Source organism: Amblyraja radiata, chromosome 15 (assembly GCF_010909765.2).
Source record: "Amblyraja radiata isolate CabotCenter1 chromosome 15, sAmbRad1.1.pri, whole genome shotgun sequence".
Classification (NCBI taxonomy): Eukaryota; Metazoa; Chordata; class Chondrichthyes; order Rajiformes; family Rajidae; genus Amblyraja; species Amblyraja radiata.
In genome coordinates, this window is record NC_045970.1 from 15,690,402 (window position 1) to 15,706,561 (window position 16,160).

The following is a 16,160-nucleotide window of genomic DNA, read 5'->3' on the forward strand; positions in this document are numbered from 1 at the left end:
TTCCTTTTCTTGAGAGGTGCTGCCTGAACCTGTTGAGTTACTCCAGCTTTGTGTGTCCATATTTCGATTAAATCAGCATCTGCAGTTCCTTGCTACACATCCTAAATATTGCAGGTAGTGAGTTTGTAGTGAGCCTGTTGCTTTGGTGGTTCTGGGTCATTAAACCATAGCAGTGCCGGATTTAGATGAAGAGAGGCCCTAGGCTATTCCACTTGTGAGGCCCCTCTCAATCCCCCACCCCCACAACTAGAGGAAGATGGAAGGGTCCACCAGATTGACACAGATGTGCAGCTGAGCGTGGCCAATGAGATAAGGGGCTGAAAAGCTGCGCTTTTTAAAAATGTATATATTGCCACCGCTAGTGTCGAGTTCTCGGCTTAAAACAGTATTATTCTGAAATGGGGGGCAAGGAAAATTGTTTAGGGACTACAGTACATTGTGACAGCATATGTAAGTAAGGCCTATGACAGTGTAAAAAATATTATACACATTGGCCAGAGGCCCCCTAGATTTTGAGGCCCTACCGTCAGCTACCAAGCCTATAGGTAAATCCAGCACTGGACCATAGGCTTGGGAGGCGTTGTTGAAGAAGCCTCGATGAGCAATTACTTAAAAAATGTGTGAATAGGGAAGAATGCTCTATGCATGTTAAAGATGCTCTCTCTGCTACAAAAGATGTAGAAGCAGGAGTCGGCTGTGTGACACCTCATGCCTGCTCTGTCATTGATCAGGATCATGGATCTCTCACAAAGGTCTTTTTTTCCCATTTTCCAGCACTATTCCACAATCCCCTGATTGTCTTAATGCCCAATAACCCGTTGATCTGTTTTCAATTAACATAAAGATTGATCTTCCCAAGCAATCTGGAAAGAAAATTCTCCTCACTTCAATCTTTTTGGGGCCTCACATTTTTTTTCAACCTTTGTCCCCCGATCTTGGATTCCTCACTTGGTGAATTTGGTTCCCTGTAACCTGTTCTGATATTGCAAGGACTACTTTGTTATATCACATGGACTGCTTTGTTTGCCCGCGTAGCAACATGTATATATGGGAATGACGTATGTGGGCAGGGCACTCTGGTTCCACATCTCCGTGAATAAACAGAGCCTTAAAATATGCTTAGCTTCAAACATCTAAATACGTGTACTTGTGGTCATTCCAGAGTCATAACAATGGTATAACAGATACCGACCACGAAGTACAACATGGTGGCAGCGGTGCTCATCATCTCTTTAAATATGTTGCAATGACATCTCCTCTCATCCTGTAAACTCTGAAGTATACAAGCCTTGTCTCCTCAGTTTTTCTTCTCATTTTAGTTTTTAGTTTAGTTTAGGGATACAATGCGAAAACAGGCCCTTCGGCCCACCGAGTCTTCATCAACCAGCGATCCCCGCACATTAACACTATCCTACTATTAGGGACAATTTACACATACACCAAGCCAATTAACCTACATACATTACGTCTTTGGAGTGTGGGAGGAAACCGAAGATCTCGGAGAAAACCCACGCGGTCTCGAGGAGAACATACAAACTCCATACAGACAGCACCTGTAGTCAGGATCGAACTCGGGTCTCCGGCGCTGCAAGCTCTGTAAGGCAGCAACTTTACAGCTGTGCCACTGTGCCACCCATGTGGCATACTTGTTATCCCTGAAACCAGTCTAGTGAATCTTCACTGCACTTTCACTCTGTCAAGTATATCCTTTCTAAGGTAGGGTGACCTAAGGTATACACGACACACCATTCATATTCTCAAAAAGGACATACACAAGTGCAACCACATGTCCTTACACCTGCTATCAAAACTTCTCATAATAAAAACTGACATACAACTTGCCCTTTTCTCTGCTTCCTGCATCTACAATTTGGCATGCTGTATTTTGTATACAACCATATCTAGGTTATTTTGAACATCAACACTTACTACACAGTCTCCCAACATTTAATAATTATTCTGCCCTGCATTTATGTGCAGCCGGGTAGCTAGCCTCATCATTTTCCACAATATATCCCATCTGCAATTCGGTCAGATTGTCCATGTTTCTTTAGTATTCCATGAAGGATCTTTTATTCCCACTCTCTGCTTTCTGCCCAATTTTCTATGTTTCTATGTTTCTATATCTTTTTCTCAATCCATGGTTGTAGATTACCTAAAGCCCCTGTCCCACTTAGGAGACATGAACAGCAACCTCTGGTGACCTTGCCCGCCACCCAAGTTTTCCATGAGGTCACTGGAGGTTTTGGTCATTCTCCCTAATGGTCGAAAGTGGTTTCCATGTGGTCGAGGCTTCATCTACGTTGCTGCTAATTTTTCATCATGATTAAAATCGGCCTCGACTAAAAATACGTTGCAGGTCTAGTCGAAGCCGGTTTTCTTCATAGTCGAGGAAGGTTTTCAACATATGCGTGGGAGGTGGTAGGAGGTTGCAGGTCACCTCGACCTTGATTTTTATTTGGGTGGCGGGCAAGGTCACCAGAGGTTGCTGTTTCGGTCTCCTAAGTGGGTGTATGAGCTCCAAACTTGTTAAGCAATTTTTTTGTGAAGGACCTTATCAAACACAATTGATATCTAAATATACCATGCCAATGAGTTCTGCTGTTATAGAGTCATAGAGTGATACAGTGATATAGTGTGGAAACAGGCCTTTCGGCCCAACCTGCCCACACCGGCCAACATGTCCCAGCTACACTAGTCCCACCTGCCTGCGTTTGGTCCATATCCCTCCATACCTGTCCTGTTCATGTCCCTGTCTAACTGTTTCTTGAAGGTTGGGATAGTCCCTGTCTCACCTACCTCCTCTGGCAGCTTGTTCCATACACCCAAGACCCATTGTGTGAAAAAGTTACCCCTCAAATTCCTATTAAATCTTTTCCCCTTCATCTTAAACCAATGTCTGGTCCTTGATTCACCTACACTGGGCAAGAGACTCTGTGCATCTACCCAGTCTGTTCTACTGTAAAGAACTAGAACAATTTAGCACTTGGGTGACCCTCAGACTCTTCAATAACAGGCTGCAGCAGCGCATTGGTGCTGTAAAAATATCAGATCCATAATAGAGTTGAGATTTAATCAGTTCTTTCCAGCTGCATTGACCTAACTTTACCTGAAAGTAGTTCTATGCTACACAGTACGGGGCAATTTACAGATGCCAATTAACCTACAAACCTGTATGTCTTTGGAATGAGGGAGGAAACCGGAGCATCCAGACGAAACCCCACCCAGTCACAGGGAGAACATACAAACTTTGTACAAACAGCACCTGTTTTCAGAATCAAACCTGTGTCTTTGATGCAGTTAGGCAGCAACTCTATTGTTGTGCCACCCACAAATCTCTCAATGCCCCTAATGGATCTGCCTCCACCTCTGAATCTGGCAGCATGTGTGAAAGGCTTAGCCCGCACATTTCCTTTCAATTTTGCCACCTCACCTTAAAGCTATGCCCTCTCGTCTTAACACCTAGGAAAGGTGTTTAACCTATCTATGCTCTAAAAATGTCTTTACGGAGTTTGTACGTGATTTTCTCTGAGATCTTCGGAGGTGAGTTTTCTCCGGGATCTTTGGTTTCCTCCCACACTGCAAAGACGTACAGATTTGTAGGTTAATTGGTTTGGTAAATGTAAAAATTGTCCCTAGTGGGGGTAGGATAGTTAAAATGCAAGGATCGCTGGTCGGCGCGGACCCGGTGGGCCGAAGGGCCTGTTTACGCACTGTATCTCTAAACTAAACTAAACTAAAATTTTAGATACTCTAGTCTCTCCTCATCCTCTGACACTTCTATTTTGTCCAATCCCTTCTTGCTGTTAATACCGTATAATCAAAGCAGCATTCTGGTGAACCTCATCTTCACCCTCTCCAAAGCACCCCCATCCTTCATGTAGTGGGGAGACAAGACCTGTACAAAATACTCCAAATGTAGTCTAACCAAGATCCTATAAACCTGCAACATAACTTCCTGACTCATACCCTGACCTATGAAGGCAAGCATATCATACGCTTTCTTTACTATTCGATCTACTTGTGCTGTCACTGTCAATGGGCTGTGGACTTGGGCCCCAAGATAACCTCTGCACATCAATGCTGTTGAGGGTCTTGCCATCAATCGTATATTTTCCTCTTACAATCGCCCCCCCCAAAGTGCAACACCTGAAGGGCCTGTCCCACTTGGGCGTCATTTGCGCGTCACGCAGATTTTGTGAATCCGAAAATCCCGGGACGCCGCTCGCGACCGAGCATCACTGCCTATGTCACAATGCACCATGCGTGCATCACATGCGCGTCACCACGCGAGCGTTGCGTGTTGTGATGCGTAAATTATGTCGCGTAAATGATGTGCAATTGACACCCATGTGGGACAGGCCCTTTGCACTCGCTCAGATTAAACTTCTGCTGCCATTTCTCCACCCATTTCTGTAACTGATTTATCTTCCGCTGTATACTTTGACAACCTGCCTCACTAAGTACCCTTCTTGGTTTCTTGGTTTCTTGGTCCTCCAAAATATTCCAAATGGAATTTACACTGGAGGTGGTGGAGAGGACTTAAGCCAGAAAGGGTTATTGGGAAAAAGGAGCTACTTTAAATTTAGTTGCATCTGGTTGGGTAACTATAGTAGGGTGGAGATTATTCCATGCTTTAATTGTGCGGGGGAAGAACGAATTGCTGTACACATCTGTCTTTGTAGCTGGGATCACAAATTGGATCGGATGCCCTCGTCTGCCCCTAATTGGTTTGGGTTTGTAATCTATGTCGAGCTGACCATTTAACATTTTGTAAAAACAGGTCAAACGGTGAGCTTCACGTCTGTCTTGGAGAGGGTTCCACCCCAGAGAATTCAGAAGTTTGGTGACACTCGCTTCTCTCTCATAGGTGTTAGTAACAAATCGAGCTGCCTGTCTTTGGACACGTTCGATGGAAGAAATGTCCTTACGGAGAGTTCTCAGTAGTGGTGATTTAGCAGCCTTGAAGAGATTATTAAACTTGGGCAGTGAGTCCACTATCCCTGCTTCATGTTTTTGATATTGATATAAACTTTCTGACAACTTTATTTTATTCCTCTTTTGCGATCCATTCAGGAGAGGAAGAAAGCAACTGTTTTTGTTTTTGCTGTCTTTTTCTAAGTGCCTCAGGCACCAAAATTGAACTGATCCCTTAGTCTGGTACGAATTTTCTCAGCTGCACTAGCACACAATTTCCCATCGTCCACAGGCAAGCACAAAATGTGAGACATTTATCACTCCTGCTGCTTACCCAAATTAATTATATGCAGAGGCACATTAGGAATCAACAACATAGCATTTGAGCAAAGTGCACAGCACCGAACTAGTGTTGAGATAACTCATGGAGAGAAGATTAAGCACTGATGGAAAAAAACAAGAATATGTTTTTGGCATGACTTCAAAATGAAAAATAGCTATGTTCATAATCTGTGTTTTATTCAATTTATCAATTCATCTGTGTGACCTCTTCTTTATGCCTTGTAAATTCTCCAAAATTAGAATGCATTATAAATGAAAATTATTGTGGTTCTTAATTTCTCTATTTGCATTTACCATAATTCATTTCTGTGCTATTCAGCATAGATGTTTTAACTGGTGCTGTAGAGTACATCTTTAATCCATATACAGTCAGTTAATAATCAATATTAATTTTCTTCCTGCCATCATATGTCCAGTGGCATTTAAGGTATCCTCCAGAATATAGCTTTTCAATATTTTATATTTGAGATTCTGTGGGGCTACATGGTGTCTAAGAGTAACAGTTTTTGAGGCACTTTTTCACACTTTATTTATTACAATAAAATGTCAGTCACTTTAAAAGGTATTTAAAACAGAAAAACTGTAACTTGGGAGGGTTTTAAAGAAACTTCAACAATAGCAGAAAACAATCTTAATGGCCTCAAGCTGTGTCAATTAAAAGCAATCATTATTTATAGACACAAAATGCTGGAGTAATTCAGTGGGACCGGCAGCATCTCTGGAGAGATGGAATGGGTGAGACCCCTTCTTCACACTCAGACATCCAGAGATACTGCCTGCTCGCCGACGCACTCCATTATTTTGAGTCTATCTTCGGTTTAAACCAGCATCTGTGGTTCCTTCCTGTGCAATCAATGTTTATGTCTTTAAAAAGGCAAACCAAATCCCACGGCAATAGTATAATGTAATGTGTATCACAATCTATAATTCTCCGGTTCTCATTAACAGAGGGAATGTCCATGCCAGCAGAGACTCTGAGCATCCAGGGCCAGAGATTTTCCAATACACTTACCCAAATGATGGAAATAAATTGCTTAATGTTTTGTCATGGGAAACAATATCAATATGTCATCGACATTTTACCCACCTTTTATTGAAACAAATAACGTTCTGAAGGTTCAAACACTCACTTTATGAGTTTATCTTTCTTTCCATTCATATCTAAGTAGAAAGAGTCTCTAAAGTGAAGCAAATGTGCTTAAATGTAACAATTGATGGGGAGGAAAGCAGAGGAAATGTTGGTGCATATTCACTGGGCCTTTTATAGGCTGGAAACAGACATAGGGGATCCCAATGCAAGAATAATCCATTCCAAATCAGGTAATATAGGCTGCACAACAGATCTGTGTGAGCAGTTTTTAAAATCTAGATTTCTACATGCATCAAACTGCCTGGGCTGCAAACATCAGCAAGGGGCCTAGGATTGTTCATGAGGAGTCAAGAATGTTTTATTGTCACATGTCCCAGATAGAACAATGAAATTCTTACTCGCTGCAGCACAACAGAATATGTAATCATAATAAATAATATAACAAAAACTCAGAAAAAAAAGAACAAACAATAACAGTGCAATAATAATAATAATAATAATAATAATAATAATAATAATAATAATAATAATAATAATAATAATAATAATAATAATAATAATAAAAATAAATATAATAATAATAGTCTATTATAGTTCATAGCTTATGAGGTTGTTGTGTTTAATAGTCTGATGGCTGTAGGGAAGAAGCTGTTCCTGAAGGTACACAAAATTGCTGGGGAAACTCAGCGGGTGCAGCAGCATCTATGGAGCGAAGGAAATAGGCGACGTTTCGGGCCGAAACCCTTCTTCAGACCAGGTTCAGGAACTCTAGCTGTTCCTGAACCTGGACGTTACAGTTGTCAGGCTCCTGTATCTTCTTCCCAATGGCAGTGGTGAAATGAGTGTGTGGCCAGGATGTTGTGGGTCTTTGATGATGTTGGCTGCCTTTTTTAGGCAGCGACTACGATAGATCCCTTTGATGGTGGGGAGGTCAGAGCCGATGATGGCCTGGGTAGTGTTTACAACTTTTTGCAGTCTTTTCCGCTCCTTGACGTTCTAGTTGCCGAACTAGGCCACGATGCAATCAGTCAATATGCTCTCTACTATGCACCTGTAGAAGTTCAAGAGAATCCTCATTGACATACAAAATCTCCGTAATCTTCTCAGGAAGTAGAGGCGTTGATGTGCTTTCTTTATGATTGCGTCGGAAATATGCACTACCCAGGAATTTGAAGTTCTTCTCTCAAATGAATGTACCTAGAATTGACCACAAATGCTGAAAGTGTTTTTCACCCTAAAGGGCCTGTCCCACCAGCATGCGATTACATGCATCTAGCGCGACCAAACTTGGTCGCTTGAGGCGTACGGCCGCGCGGGGCCGGTCCTACTTCGAACCGCAGAGGCGTATGGAGTTGTGTGGGACTGGTTCCGACATCATACTCACCAATCAGCTTGGTAGGAGGTGGGCCGACTGAATTTGGACGTTGCACGGCGTCGGACGGTGACGTCATCACGCAACGGCACGCCGGGCGGTGACATCATCGCGCAACACCACGCGCTAGGCGTATGCCGTCAAGACGCTGTGAATGATGTCAAGACGCTGCGTGCGGAATTTTCGGACAGTGCAGGATTTTCGGGACCAGCCCCGCACAACTCCATACGCCTCCACAGTTCGGTGGGACCGGCCTCGCACGGCCGTACGCCTCAAGCGACCACGTTTGGTCGCGCTAGACGCATGCAACCGCCTGCTGGTGGGACAGGCCCTTAACTCAGAAAAATGTGCTGCCTGAGATGAAGGCATGGGTCAGGAAATGGTAGTTGTAAGTTGAGGTTTTATTTTATTGAGGAAAGTAAGTATTCAGGTGAATGATTGAGGGAAATTATCTTCGAGGACTGGAGCTGAGGAAATAAAACTTGGGTTTAGGCTTAGCTGGGGATCTTTATAAATGATCAGAGGGCTAGCATACAGTATGTGTGCACATTGAGTTGAAATTAAACAGATTGAATTTCTGGGATGTGCTGTATGCTGGTTTTAGGAAATAGAGAGAAGGTTAACAATTGGAGAGTGGGACCAAATATTTTGGCATGCTGGATGAAGCTCCTGCTTGGAGAGACGGAAAAAAGGGATAACCTTATGTGTCAACAAGGGATGGAATATAGAGGCCCTGTAACCACAATTTCAAAAAGGACCTGGTTACATAGTGAAGGAAAGGGAAAGTGGGCAGTGAGGAAGAAGCCCAACCATCGCAGTTACAGTCCCCAAGTCAGATATAATACTGCTTGAGATGTAGATAGCAATGAGACAGGATCAGCATGTGATGATAGAAGAGGCACAATTGCACTGCAGTCAGGTTAGGGAGAAGCGGTCGCTTATGACCCTGTCCCACTGTACGAGTTCATTCCAAGAGCTCTCCCGAGTTTAAAAAAATCAAACTCGTTGTAAGCACGGAGAATGAACGTAGCGGGTACGTCGGAGCTCGGGGACGTCTCTTAGCGGCTCGTAACGCTAAAGGCAGGTACTCGGGAAGACTCGCTAATGGCAGGTAAGCTTGGGAAGACTCGTGAAGATTTTTCAACGTTGAAAAATGTCCACGAGAGCCCCGAGTACTGACGAGCGGCCATTACCGTAAATCTCCGAATTCGAATCAGGGCAAACTCGGGAGAGCTCTTGGAATGAACTCGTACCGTGGGACAGGGCTATTAGATGCCAGATTACTAGATATTAATGTTTAGCTGCTGAGGAACATGATGATGGTCATCTTGAGTGGCCGAAGACACAATAGACTAGGCCAACTAATGAGTCTGCACTCAAAAGCTAGGTGCATGTGAAAAGTTTGGCTAAGACTCAAGGAGAATGGAGAAGCCAGACATAACGTTTTTTGAAGAGCTTGTTTAATGTGGAACATGAGAAGATCTTAGATATTGGTGGGAGGAATTAGTAGAATTCCTCGGCATAGTACCTTACAACATTATATACATTTTTAAGAAAGAAACAAAAATTGATGCAGACTTCTTAGATTTCTGCGCAGAGCACAATTTCACAAAATCTCAAAGAGCTCACATTAAATGAATGAGTGAATGAATGAATGAATGCATAAGTTTATTGGAAAATATATTCACATACAAGGAATTTGCCTTGGTGCTCCACCCGCAAGTAACAACATGACATACAGTGACAGTTAGGAATGACACATAAAACATTAAACATTAATAATAAAACATTATCGATTAAACGTGAATTAAATAAAATACCAGAGGTAAAGGAGACTACAGATTTTTGGTTATTGAGTAGAGCTTCTACTCGTGGAAAAATGCTGTTTTTATGTCTGGCTGTGGCAGTCCGGAGTCGCCTACCAGAGGGAAGTGATTCAAAGAGTTTGTGGCCAGGGTGAGAGGGGTCAGAGTTGATCTTACCCGCTCGCTTCCTTGCCCTTACAGTGTACAGTTTGTCAATGGAGGGAAGGTTGCAGCCAATAACCTTCTCAGCTGATCGGACAATTTACTGCAGCCTTCGGATGTCGTGCTTGGTGGCTGAGCCAAACCAGACCATGATGGAGAAGGTGAGAACAGACTCTACAATGGCCGTGTAGAATTGGACCATCATTGACTGTGGCAGATTGTGCATCCTCAGCTGCTGCAGGAAGTACATACTCTGTTGTGCCTTTTTGACTGTGGTGTAGATGGTGGCCCCCCATTTAAGATCCTTGGAGAGTATGGTTCCCAGGAACTTAAAAGACTCCACAGACGTGACTGTGGTGTTGTAATTTTACAATCTAACTCACTACATCTCTCCTTCGTGTCTTTCACTTAAAAGCTTTGCATGAGGTATTCAACTGAAATTAATGGGAGCGCAAGTCAGCAAGTTAAACAAGGAATTTACTTTGCCTGTAATGAATGTCAAAGCAGGTAGAGTTGGATATTTTTTTGAACTGGTAAAAGTTATAGAATGCAGAAATGAGGTGCTCAAACAAGAATTGCTTCATTCACAGAAAGATATTCTCAGCCAAAAAATTGTCTCTGGACTTTGAACATTCTCATTATACTAATTATTAAGAGCGTAACTAAGTGTGAAGATAAAGGAACTGAGAACATCACCTGCTGTCTCCTATTGAAATAAGCCAGTAAGTAAGAATTGTAGGTAGACACAAAAAGCTGGAGTAACTCGGCGGGGCAGGCAGCATCTCTGGAAAGAAGGAACGGGTGACGTTTCAGGTCGAGACCCTTTTTGAACTGTAACATGAACTTGAAGATTACTGTTTCAAAAATATCTTCTTTGATGGAATAATTCAGGATATACAATATCTCCCAAGCTTACATATCCAGCAAATATATTCCACTTCAAAAACTTAAATCTGTCTATGCAGGGAAGTGTATCCAGTGTGTTTGAAATGCCAGACAAGATCACAGTTTTGTTTTTATAGCTTAAATTCTGGGGTTAGGGGGAAAGAGCCAGATAAACAATTGTTTTGACACATTCTTATCTTTTGCATTGGTGGCTATTGCCAACAACAAAAGTGTCAATGCCATTCTCCAGAGTGAATAATATTATCCCATCCAAAATCAACTCGATCTCCAAAGATTCAAAGAGCACTTCTGCCTAACTGACTCATGGAATGGAAATCAATGAATTCATGACCCATTCAAACTACTGGATTTGTCAAGTAAAGAGGGCCTGATGTTACAATTCCAAACTTTACCTGGTTTTTCAATTAAAGTCAATACAGAATATCTAGAACTAACTGAACTTTTAGTGAACATTTTATTGCCACTGGATTTCAATTAACTTTGTAAAAGTGGATTTTGAGCAATGACTGCAATTATAACCATGTTCCAGAACTGAAAGACAACACGGAACAAAGCAATGGTGGACAAACTGAATAGATTTTTTGCATCAATCTTCACAGTGGAAGATACCAGCACCATGCCAGAAACTCAAGAGAGTCAGTGGGCAGAATGAGTGCAGTTGCTATTACTGAAGAGAAGGTGCTTGGGAAGTTGGAAGGTCTGAAGGTGGATAAGTCACTTGGACCATATAGACTACACCTCAATTTTCTGAAAGAGGTGGCCTTAGGGATTGTTGAGGCATTAGTAGTGATCTTCCAAGAATCACGAGAGTCAGGAATGGTTCCAGAGGATTGGAAGACCGCATAGGTAACTCCAATGTTTAAGAAGGGACCAAAGCAAAGGAAAGGATATTATAGGCCAACTAGTCTGAATTCAGTGGTTGGTAAAACCAACCAACCAACTAATAATCCTCGTCCATTATTAAGGATGAGGTTTGGTGATACTTCAAAGAATAGGCCAAAGTCGGCATGGTTTTGTTAGGGGGAGATCTTTCCTGACAAATCTGTTGGAATTCTTTGAACAAGTAACAAGCAAAATAGAGAAAGAAGTCAGTGGATGTTGTTTACTTGGATTTTCAGAAGGTTTTTGATAAGGTTTGAGGCTGCTAAACAGGATAGGAGCCCTTGGTATTAGAGGCAAAGTACAAGCATGGGTAGAAGATAGGCTGAATGGCAGAGGCAACAAGTTGGAATAAAGGAAGCTTTTTGTATTTGGCTGCCAGAGACTAGTGGTGCAGTCCATTACTTTTCACTTTACATGTTAATGATCTGGATGATGGAATTGAAGGCTTTGTGGACACGTTTGTGGATGATACAAAGATAGGTGGTGGGGCAGGTAGAATTGGGGAAGCAGGGAGGCTGCATCCTGGACCTGCACAGGTTGGGAGAGTGGGCAAACAAATAGAAAATGGAATACAGCGTAGCAAAGTGTACGGTCATGCACTTTGATAGAAGGAAAAAAGGCATAGACTATTTTCTAAATGGGGAGAGGATTCAGAAGTTTGAGATGCAAAGGGACTTTGGAGTGCTGTTGCAGGATTCCCAAAAGGTTAATTTACAGGTTGAGTAAGAAAGGGAAATGTTATTCATTTCGAGAGGGCTAAAATCTAGAAACAAAGATGCAATGCTGAGGTCAAGCTACATTGGAGTATAGTGAGCACTTTGGGGCACATATGTGAGGAAGTATGTGCTGCCATTGGAGAGTGTCCAGAGGAAGGTTACGAGAATAATCAAGGAGATAAGGGTTAATGTAAAGAGATGACCCTGGGTCTGTACTCGCTGCCGTTTAGAAAGATGATGTCACACTTTGCCGCACTGAACTCCATTTGCCATAATATGAGTGGGTAAAGCCATGTCCATTTGACAGAGCAGTCTTGATGGGCCAAATCGCCTAATTCTGGTCATGATCTTATGGTAAGGTTACTTGGAACATCTTGTCCAAAATTCATCCCCAGATCAATCAAACATTTGATTGATACAGCAGGTTCAGAAACCTTATTAGGATAGGGTAACGATTTATTTCGCTAAATTACCTGTAATTTACAAGTTAAATAATAACAAGGGTTTGAATTGGCTATTAATTTTTCTGTTTTGTTGAAGTGATGAACTGGAATCTGTAAATTACTTCACAAATGAAATGTGTGTAAAAATATGCTCTCTCCCAACTATATTAGGAAATTACTATGCTCATTTCACATCAACTTTTCTCCTACCATATATTCATTTCACAAAATAAACTTTATTTTTTTATTAACTGCATTAAATAGGTTAACTTTCAAATGATTCAATTTAACTAAACCTCATTTAATTTCAAGCCTGCTTGCACAATAAAAAATAGACAATAAACGCAGCGACCTTAAAAGTGGTCCGTCAGTTTGGTAATATAGCTCATCAGTCTTTGGCATCAAGAAGGTTGGGTACCATTAGCCTTTGGACGAAGGGCATAATGCCATGGCTGTACAAGAAATCATGTTGTTGGAGTTTATTGTACAATGGTAATTGTTTCTGAACTTTTGGTATCTGAGTACTTAACTTGTATTAGGAAAACATGCTCAAGCTTGAACTGCGAAGAACCATTTCATTAAGGTGAAAGAGAATTATTTACGTATATGCATGCGTGACGGGAATTCTCTTTGGTAGAAGGCAGTTCAGGTGAAGTCTGCAGGAAGCAGTGTGTATACCATCAATAGTAATGCAATTTGAGAAACCCTGCAATTCTTTCAAACAGACAAAATGACCCTTGTCCTGTTGTGAGACTGAGTTATGGCAGAAAGGTGGCAAAGACTACCTTCTCGATGAAATGCAAATACCTCATGCTAGATCTGGATAAACAAGTGTTTGCTAAACACCCATTTTGGGATATTACTACCCATTTAGGATATTTATGCCTTTTCTTCTCCCTCTCCTTTCCTGGTCATACTGTGAGTGGCCTCTCCACGGTTCCTGTCATAAATGATCACCTGAACAAGATTCATGCCAGTGACATTTGAAAGCTGTGTAGAAGCCTTTGAGTCAGCATAATAAAACCCCATATGAACATCTTTGTACATGAATGAAATATCAATCAATTATAAATCAGTGTGCAAAGCTGAAGCAAGTTCCAGAAGAGGTAAAACAGCAACTGAATTGAAGGAAGCCGATGATCTTTTTAAATATCACTGCTTCGCAGTGCACCATTTTGTGTCACGTCAGTTCCCTTGTGTCTGGACAAAGATGGCTGGACTGGTAAACTAGCATTGCTGGCATCCCATCAACTTTGCCCATTAGTTTGGATCACGGTCTACTGTGCTGTCAGAAAATGTTGGCTGTTCATAAAATTATAAAATCATAAGCAGAGTTAGGCCATTCAGCCCATCAAGTCTATGCTGCCATTCAATCATAGCTGATCTATCTCTCCCTCCTAACCCCATTTCCCTGCCTTCTCCCATAACCTCTGACATCCGTACTAATCAAGAGTCTATCTATCTCTGACAAATATATCCACTGACTTGGCGTCCACAGCCTTCTGTGGCAAATAATTCCACAGATTCACCACCCTCTGACTAAAGAGATTCGTCCTCATCGCCTTCCTAAAAGAACGTCCTTTAATTCTGAGGCTATGACCTCTAGTTCCACTAGTGGAAACATCCTCTCCACATCCACTCTATCGAAGCCTTTCATTCCTGGGATCATTCTTGTAAACCTCCTCTGGATCCTCTCCAGAGCCAACACATCCTTCCTCGGATATGGTGCCCAAAATTGCTCACAATATTCCAAATGCAGCCTTACCAGCCCCTTGTAGAGCCTCAGCATTACATCCATGTTTTTGTATATAAGCCCTCTCAAAATAAATGCTCGCATTGCATTTGCTTTCTTTATTAACAATTCGACTTGCAGATTAACATTGTGATAATCCTGCACCAGCACTCCCTTGTCCCTTCGCACCTCCGATTTCTGTATTCTTTCCCCATTTAGAAAATAATCTATGCATTTATTCCTCCTACCAAAATGCATGACTCCACACTTTGCCTCTCTATATTCCAGCTGCCACTTCTCTGCCCACTCTCCCAACCTATCCAAGTCCTCTGCAGAGTCCCTGCTTTCTCTACACTACCTGCTCCACCTATTTTCATATCATCCATAAATTTGGCCACAAAACCTTCAATCCCCTCATCCAAATCAGTAAGATACAACATGAAGTGCAGCGGCCCCAGCAACGAGCCCTGCAGAATTCCACTAGTTACTGTTCTTGCGCATCAGCACTGCTTCTTTTCAAAATAGGATACAATGTAATTATGGTTGTTTGTGTGTTTACATCTGGCAGATTCCAGTTTGGATGCCAAGGAACTACTCAGCAGCCAACAATTAAGTGCTCTCCATCACAATTTCACATGATCCAGCATTATTTTCCTGTCATATACCTTCCTACACAGTGAACTGGAATGGAGAGGACCAAGGAAAATTCCCCTTTGTCTAATGGGTGCCAAATCACTGGCACAATTCACCTTTTAGGGCCTGTCCCACTGTACGAGGTAATTCAAGAGTTCTCCCGTGTTTTCCCCTGATTGGAACTCGGAGAATGTCCGTAGCGGGTCCGTAGGAGTTTGTGGATGTCTCGTAGCGGCTCCTACGAGTAAAAAGTAACCATTTTTTTCATCACGGGTATTTTTTCACTCATGGACATTTTTCACAGTGTTGAGAAACCGTCACGAGTTTACCGGATTTTCCGAGTACCTACCGTTAATCGTACGAGCCTCCTACGAGACATCCACGAACTCCTACGGTCCCGCTACGGACATTCTCCGGGTTCGAATCAATGGAAAACTCGGGAGAACTCTTGATTTACCTCGTACAGTGGGACAGGCCCTTTAGGGCACTAACAGGTGAATGTTCTATGAAGGATAATGTGAGCAATCAAAATGAAAGTTATGTTTCTCTTCATATTGTAAAATTATAAGAATTGGCAATGTTTGTTTTATGGCCATTTTTGAATACCTTTTGGTGGACTCGGTCAAGAGTGTTGGTTTAGTAGATTGATATGGTAAAATATGTCTTCAATAGGAAAGGAAAATGGAAGTCCAAATCTGAAAGAAATGGAAAAGAGGCCTGAGGGACTCTGACTTGGACAATTTAACAGTGCTTCATACGAATACAGTATGTCATTGCCCTCTGCTCTGCCAATCTGCATTTTGTTACGTTATTACAGGCTCATGAGATTTATAAAATTTTCAATCCTTTCTTCACATTTCAGTGTTAAGGATTGACCTTGTAGATGGCACAAGATTATATGATTCAGATTTTGCTGGAACAAGCCATTTGTTAGTTTGACTCTTTCATGCATTATTTAGTTCCAGGAACTTTCATCCACAACATTGTAAGAAATGCAAGGAAGGGAAAAGATTTAATTGGGAGATAAAAGATGATAGCAAAATTAAAAAATTTTTTGACACTTTGAAATCCTCTGATTATTTACAACGACATAAAACTTTTAATTATTCAATTTCAGGATTAAGAAATTTGATTGGAATTCATTAACGGTTATATTCTTA

At 41.8% G+C, this 16,160-nt stretch overlaps 1 long non-coding RNA gene across 1 annotated transcript; it reads left to right on the plus strand.

Moving 5' to 3' along the window:
* The first annotated feature begins 256 nt into the window (after window positions 1–256).
* Window positions 257–15,640, plus strand: LOC116981604. Its single transcript, XR_004414245.1, has 3 exons — window positions 257–417; window positions 13,388–13,392; window positions 15,628–15,640. It is a non-coding gene; the product is annotated as an uncharacterized LOC116981604 (long non-coding RNA).
* The last annotated feature ends 520 nt before the right edge of the window (window positions 15,641–16,160 follow it).